Below are 6,858 nucleotides of genomic sequence, written 5' to 3'. Positions count from 1 at the left end.
AAAAAAACTAAAAAAAAAAAAGACCGTACCCTTTTATGTAATGATGTTTGCTTTGAATTTATATTAGTTCACACAAACACTCCATCCATGCTTTTGTTCCAGCCCTCTGGTCCAGTTTAAGAACCCATTGTGGCTCTTGAGTCAAAAAGTTTGCCCACCCCTGGCCTAGGTGGTACCACACCCTCACATTGTCACAAGATGGCCATCAAAAGATGGCCATGTACAAACGGAGGCAGGCCCCAGCGGCCACTCCACGTGATGAGGCCTGGGGGTTCCATGGCTCTGCGTGGCATCTCCACCACCTTGTGTGGAGGAGGCGGGTTCCAGCGTCTCCTTGCCTCACAAGGAGGAGGCGGGTCCTGGCAGAGGAGGTGAGTTGCAGCAGGGGAGGGCAGTTGTGGGAGATCAGGCCAGCAGGAGAGCAGTTAGATGTCAATCAGGCTGGCAGTGGAGTGGTTAAGGGGCAATCAGACTGGCAGGCAGAAGTGGTTAGGGCCAGGCTCAGGGCTGGTGAGCAAAGCCCCTCCTGCCTCAGCAGCAGCACTAAGAACCCCTTGGGGGATGTCCGCCTGCTGAGTTAGGCCAGCAGGTAGACATCCCCTGAGGGGTCCCAGACTGTGAGAAGGCACGGGCTGGGCTGAAGGACCCACACACACACTCCCATGCATGAATGTCATGCACTGGGCTTCTAGTCTATTTAATAAAGAGCCAGGATCATAACCACCATTACCACCCGAAGGCTTGACCAGACCGGAAGTCATTGCTGGGCTGCTGTGGTGACCCAGCACTGACTGGGGCTACTGCAGGTGCCTGACCAAGCACTGACTGCCTAGGGGGCTGTGCATCAGGCCTGGAGACAGGCCTGCAGAGAGAGAGGCAGGGTCTGATCTGTAGCCTCTGTGGCAGCCTTTGATCATAACTTGCCTCTCTTTCTCTCCAGGCCTGGCAACAGCCACACCTCTATTTCTCTCCAGGCCCCATTGATAGGCCCAGAGATGTTGACTGGCATAGAAACTGACCAATCAGAACCAAATATGGATGAATGTAAGGAGCCAATGGCTGTATGGAGGTAGAGCTTTTGACACTGACTGGCAAAAAACTGACCAATCAGAACCAAATTGGCAGGCAGAGGAGGGCAGTTGGGGGCGAGATCAGGCCTGCAGGAAAGGGCAGTTGGGAGCGATTAGGCAGGCAGAGGCAGTTAGGGGTGATCAAGCTGGCAGGGGAGAACAGTTAGGGGTGAGATCAGGATGGCAGGGGAGGGCAGTTGGGGGCGATATCAGGCTGACAAGGGAGGGCAGTTAGAGGTGATCAGGCAGGTAGAGGCAGTGGGGGGTGAGATCAGGCCGACAGGGGAGAGCAGTTAGGGGCGATCAGGCAGGCAGGCAGGTGAGTGGTTAGGAGCCAGTGGTCCCAGATTGTGAGAGGGTGTCCGACCATGGTTGGACATCCCCTGAGGGGTCCCCAATTGGAGTGGGTGCAGGCTGGGCTAAGGGAACCCCTTCCCTTTGTGCACGAATTTCATGCACTGGGCCTCTAGTCCTATATAATAAAAGGGTAATATGCAAATTGACCCTAACGGCAGAACAACTGGTCGCTATGATGCACACTGACCACCAGAGGGCAGATGCTCAACACAGAAGCTGCCTCCTGGTGGTCAGTGTGCTTCCACAGGGGGAGCTCTGCTCAACCACAAACTGGGCTGACAGCTGTGAGTGCAATAGCAGTGGCAGGAGCTTCTCCTGCCTCCACAGCAGTACTAAGGATGTCCATGGGGAACAGACCTAAGCTAGCAGCTGGACATCCCCTGAGGGGTCCCGGGATGGCAGAGGGATCCCTGATTGCCAGCTTTGGCCCGATCCCCTAGGGAGCAGCCCTAAGCTGGCAGGTGGGCATTCCTTGAGGGAATTTTCATGCATCAGGCCTCTAGTACTATCATAATATCATATATAATATAGTATACTCCCAAATTATAAAAATACAATAGACATTCGGTTACAATCATCAGTCCTTCACAGAGCTCTTAACATTTGCAAAATGTTAAGTAGAGAATATCAATGTGAAATAAGCTTCAAACAGAGAATGATATTTCTAAGATCCAGTTCTGATCATATTACTGATCTGCTTAAGCCCATCAATGACCCCATTACTCTTAGGACAAAACTCAAATGTCTTGTGACTTTGCAAGGCCCTATGTGACTAGTCATTTCTTGCCTGCCTGTTGTGGTGCCTCAACACCACCTCTTAAGCATGGACTCTCCTCTGTCTGCAGTATTCTTCCCTTCCCCAGACACTTCCTTAGCCAACACCTACACACCCTTCAGGATCCCACTTCAATAGCACTTCCTCCTGAGTTGGTGTCCCTCTAGTCTGATCCTACAGCATCCTGGGGGGTTGTTCGTTGTTTTTTCTGACAAAGAATTCTTTACACTTGCCTGTTTTCTTCTCCCGCACTAGCCTGAAAGCTCTGTAAGGGACTGTGAGAGTTGAATTCATCCCACTGCATTACAGTATTTATGTACTTGTGATTCATTTACATAACAAATTCTGAATCTCTATATCTGCATTGTTCAATCTTCCATCCTCCATAATGTGGGCTACAAAAAAGTTCAAACAGATTAGTAATTTCAAATTAGATTTAGCCTAATACACACACATACCATACTACTCAGACTGGCTTATTCTAGTGCTGTATAAATCATTAGGAAATTCTAGGTGGAGGTCAAGGTTTGAAATATCTGCCAATAACTTTATGTAAGTCAGTGTTTACTATTAACCGCGATATCTTTGTGAGAGGCACTAATGAGAGACAATCTGGTGAGAGGGGTGGAAGACTTATCCTAATGCTACATTGCAAGCGCACTGCTTATTTATTCACTTGGGTGGATTGGGAGGACAATGAAGCCCCTGCCACCAAGCCTTCTGGGTGTCCCCACCAGGCTGTGCTTCTGCCCTGGCCCTCTTTGCCCTGCTGAAATCATTGGCTGGCTTTGAGATTTGACAGTGTTGGCCTATCAGACTTCACACCCTCACTTCCCAATTAAGTGTGGGAATCTAGCTTCCTGAAAATTCCAAAACATGGGACAAAGAGAGCTGGACCTCTGTGCAGATTTTGCAAGACTGCCCACCCTCAGAGGGGGTCCTAGGTTGTAGGCATCCTGGCAGATGGAACAGCTCCCTGCTCAACTGCAACACCTGAAATTCAGATGTTCGGATTCAGGTAATAAGGCTTTGTGTTACTTGTTGACATTTCTGAGCTCTCCTCATGCTTAAATCTCCCGGCAAATTGTATCTCTTATGCCGAAATAACTCTGCCTAGGTTTATAGCCTGCTCAGAAGAGTAACTCCTGACATTATTAGATTTTTAAACAGCTGAAATGGAGTGCTCAGAGATTTATATCCATGGACATTTAAAGATTTTGTTAAATATATTCCTCAACTAGAAAAATGAGAGGCACCAATTTTGTTTATGCTCTTAATTTATTGTTTGCTTGGCTAAAAGTCAGGTTGCCATCAACTGAAGGGATAAAACATGAGTCAATGGCTAAGAAAACTTAAAAAGGCTTAGATATAGCTGCTTTTAGCTTTCTGAATCGCTGGTGCCCACTTAAAATAACAGATGCCCTAATATTTCCCTGGTGTTACACAAATGCTCAGAGCAGGGGAAAGCTGACCTTCTCATACTCCCGAACAATTTTAGCTCAATTATGACCCCGCATTGTAAATGCTACGATCTGCTGGTGGCTTTTTGCTATAATTATTTTGCTTCTGTGGTTGAAGCTGGTATAAAATCAGTGAATGGAGGATGAAGGCACACCTTTCTAAAAACATGTGGAGTCTGGTAATTTCTCCAATAGATTAATTATATTAATGTGTCAACATAGTTATTATAAGGATATGATAGAATGAATGTATAGGAATAAAATGTATCTGCCTATGTAACTGTTGGATTCTGCCGTAGGGAGAAAGTGGCCTGGTTTCTCTGTTTTCTAATTTTTTTTATCTCCAGTCTGTCAGAGGCAATGATCATATCGTTACAGTTGAAATGCTCTTCACTGTCAGACAGACTAGCAGAAAAACCATGTACTAGTACATCCCCAAATACCGCCATCAGGGAGCATTCATGCCAGCAAGAAAGGTCTAGAAAATGGCGTTAGAAGAAAGGTCAAGGAGATAGTGTTGATGTCATTAGCAGGCTTACGGAGACACAAGCTATCCCTGATCTTCTCGATGATCTTACTCTTCTTCCCAGTGCCCATGTTGGGCCACCACACAGGACTTGAAGCGTGTGGCTGGCCTGTAAAGTGGGCCGTTTCTAGGTAGTAACACAGGATGCCCTTTCTCTTGCCAACAGCAGCAGACAAGGTCTGTGTGCTGGAGGAGAACACCAGTTACCTCGATGACTTGAGTCAAGTGCCTCTGGCTGTCTGAGTGGACTCACGGAAGTTCAGGGGATGCCCCGGTGGCACGCACTCCTTCCTTCCCTCCACAAAGAGGTGTTTTCTATTTCTTCAATTACTTTTCTTCATGACATTTTTGTGCTTTGTTCTGCCTTTCTCTCCCTTTTTAAAAAATTTTAATTTTATGGTGACAAGAATACTCAACATGATATTTGAGGGTAAATACTGGATTGTTAACTATAGGCATGATGTTGTGCAGTCCACCCTCAGAACTTACTCATCTTGCTTTACTAAAATTTTATACTGTCAGGACAGGCCACCCCCAATGCCCCACAATGGCATAGTGATTACTTCGAATTAAAGCTACTTGACAAGCAGCCGGTGGGCATGCTGGCCCTCCCTTGTCTCCTTGACTACAGGAAATAAATCTTCCCTGTGAAAGGTGCCCTCCTTCACCCAGGGGAGCTGAGAAGGATACCTTTATCACTAGAGTTAAGGGATCCAGGGCTGGGAAGCTTGTATTAATAAACCTTGTTACTTCTTTACTAATTTACTACCTAGACCCAAACTTTGCTTGGATTCCCCACCAATGAACATCCAAAATTATGTTTCTTTGTCCTGTCAAATCTTCACAAATGTATTGTTTCTTTATCTAAAAAGTATACAAATGATACTCCTCTGAGTATCATTTATGATCTCTATGTGCATGTATTATATTGGGTTTCCTTCTGTTAATCTGGTTTTATGTCAATTTTATTATTAGTTCAGCCATTAGAACTCAAAAGGGAGAATTTCCCCTTTCCTGACAATACCCATTGATTAGCAGCCCCCTCTTTTATATTTTAAAAATAGTTTTATTGATTTCAGAGAGAGGAAGAGAGAGGGGGAGATAGCGACATCAATGATGAGAGAGAATCATTGATTGGCTGCCTCCTGCATGCCCCCTACTGCGGATCAAGCCTGAAACCTGGGCATGTGCCTTGACCAGGAATTGAACCTCCTGGTTCATAGGTCAACACTCAACTACTGAGCCACACTGGCCAGGTGCAGCTCCCTCTTTTAAATGCCTCCTTACCCCTAGCAACCACTGTTCTGCTCTCTGCTTCTCTGAGTTGGAATATTTTAGGTGCCTCATGTAAATGGAATCATGCAGTTATTTGTTTTTCTGTGACTAGCTTTCCTCCTTTTTCTGACTTAACAACCATCTTAAGACCATGGATTAGAGAGGTGGTAGCAAACAGTTGAGTTCAGAAGCACAAGATGCACTTGGACAGTGGTTTCATCTGGGGCGTTGGATTTTGCATTATTGTTGAAGACACATATCACCACCTCCTGAAGCAGCTATGCCAGCAAGCACACCAGGTCTCACTGACCCATTATTGGGCCATGAGTGGCGTCTTTGGACCTGAAAGCCAAGGTTGACTATAAAATTATTAAGGACTTCCCTTATTCTCTAAATGGCTGCCTTATTAACTGTAAAATAGCTCTGTGACACGTCTGATGGTTGGATCAAGCACAGACCTCTTCTTAGCTTTGCAGAAACACTGGTTCCATCACATGAGGACTTCATTATTTATCTTCATAGCCTGAAAAAAAAGGGGGACTTTTTTGATTGTTTTGATTGAGCAATGGTTTTTTATGGAAGTTCCAGATTTACTTTAAGATTTTGAGGTAAAATAAAAAAATTTACATGAGAATTTTGCTTTGGTTTTGTAATTTTTCCAGTGGTAATTCCTTGAATTGATAGAGCCAATAGCCTCAGTTAATTATAACTGTTGACCTGTGTGGTGTTGAATGGATGTAAGTAGAGAGTTGTTTTGACTTTTACTCTATATGCAGCTCACTAAAGTCAGGACAAATAAACTCAAAGTTAAGTTATAAACATTTTGAACTGCAATAATGTGAAATTTTCAAAATTTACTTACAGAAACATATATTACAAAAATTAAATTATCTTTTTTAATAGCACCGTAGATTTAACTTTAAAAACCACTGTGCTGTTTTTAAAACTGAGATATAATTAACATGTAACATTTTATTAGTTTCAGCATTCAACATAATGATTCAATATTTGTACATACTGCAGAATGATCACCACATAAAGTCTAGTTAACATCTGTCACCATACATGTTACAAAATTTTTTTTTCTTGTGATAATGACTTTTAAGGTCTACTTTCTTAGCAACTTTCAAATATGCAATACAGTGTTAATAACTATAGTCACCATGCTGTACATTGCATTCCCATTACTTATTTATTTACTAACTGGAACTTTGTACCTTTTGACCCCCTTTACTCATTTCATCCAAATTATTTTTTTTTAAAAAAAAAAAAAATATTTTATTGATTTTTTACAGAGAAGAAAGGAGAGGGATAGAGAGTTAGAAACATCAATGGGAGAGAAACATTTATCAGCTGCTTCCTGCACACTCCCACCTATGTATGTGCCCACAGCCA

Source organism: Myotis davidii, unplaced genomic scaffold (assembly GCF_000327345.1).
Source record: "Myotis davidii unplaced genomic scaffold, ASM32734v1 scaffold279, whole genome shotgun sequence".
Lineage (NCBI taxonomy): Eukaryota > Metazoa > Chordata > Mammalia > Chiroptera > Vespertilionidae > Myotis > Myotis davidii.
Note: the sequence above shows the minus strand (reverse complement) of the source record.